At 40.7% G+C, this 1112-nt stretch overlaps 1 non-coding gene across 1 annotated transcript; it reads left to right on the forward strand.

Annotated features, from left to right (window-relative positions):
• The first annotated feature begins 744 nt into the window (after window positions 1–744).
• Window positions 745–888, forward strand: LOC142449705 (small nucleolar RNA SNORA48). Its single transcript, XR_012784824.1, has one exon. It is a non-coding gene; the product is annotated as a small nucleolar RNA SNORA48 (small nucleolar RNA).
• Window positions 889–1112: the final 224 nt, after the last annotated feature.

Genomic DNA, 1112 nt, shown 5'->3' on the forward strand with positions numbered 1-1112 from the left:
TGGTCACACAGGCTAGTGTGCTTCTTCCATGTGGGCTTTGTGAGCACAGGGTTTTAAGTTTGAGAGAGAGAGAGAGAGAGAGAGAGAGAGAGGAAGACTTCACTCACCAATAATGAGAAGACCATTTATAATTACTGACCTTCTCTCAACCTATGGGCAATATGCGAATACAATATTGGGGGAGGGAGTATCAGAACTGATTGTGATTGCCTAACTCATTTAAAGGCAATCTAACCATTGGGGTTGGTATGGAATGCTCTAAAATTGATGTGATCATGATTGTGCAATTCTCCCTGATATGATTGAACAATTGAACCATTGAGTTGTATGATATGTAAACTATGTGTCAATGAAACTGTTGGGGGGAAAGAAACTGCATTTGGTGGGGATTTACATTGTGCAAATTCAGATATCAGTGCTCATGAAAGAGAGAAACAATTTATTTATGCAAGCCAATCTGCTTGGTAGTACTGGTAATGACTGCGTGCTCCAGACAACCTCTAGAGGCTCCTGCCTCCCTTGTGTCTCTCACAGTATATGCTAAACTGCATAATCATCACTGAGGTCAAGAACCCAGCCTCTCTGGTCCTCAGATCCAGCTCTAGACAAAAATATATGTGGTCATAAATATTATTGTATAGAGAAAAATACTGCATCTAGAGTGGGCCTCCACATGTATTCTTGGAAGAGTGGTGCCATGTAATGTAGGGTGTCTCATCAAAACGTGTGCAAGAATCTTGACCTTAACCCTGGCTATGGGCAAAGAGACACCTGATTGGTGGCAGTGCTCTTATATCACCCAGGGACAGAGCCAACTTGAAGTTCTTTGTTCATCCTAGCTTGATGCCTGCATTGTGGCCAGAGCTGCTTCATGCCTAGGGCACATTTAAAAAAAAAAAAAAAAAAAAAGAATCCTGACCTTCGCAGTTTGAGTGTCATTCCGTTGGGAGATAGTTTTTATTTTATTGTAGTAATGAGGTAATACTAAAAATAGAATGGGTCCTAAATCTAAGCACTTCTGATTTATAAAAAGAACAGAAAAGACATAGAGACATACACAGAGGAAGACTGACACCAAGAAATACCCAGCATCAACAGTAGACCATGGAAAC

The sequence above is a fragment of the Tenrec ecaudatus genome, chromosome 5 (genome assembly GCF_050624435.1).
Source record: "Tenrec ecaudatus isolate mTenEca1 chromosome 5, mTenEca1.hap1, whole genome shotgun sequence".
Lineage (NCBI taxonomy): Eukaryota > Metazoa > Chordata > Mammalia > Afrosoricida > Tenrecidae > Tenrec > Tenrec ecaudatus.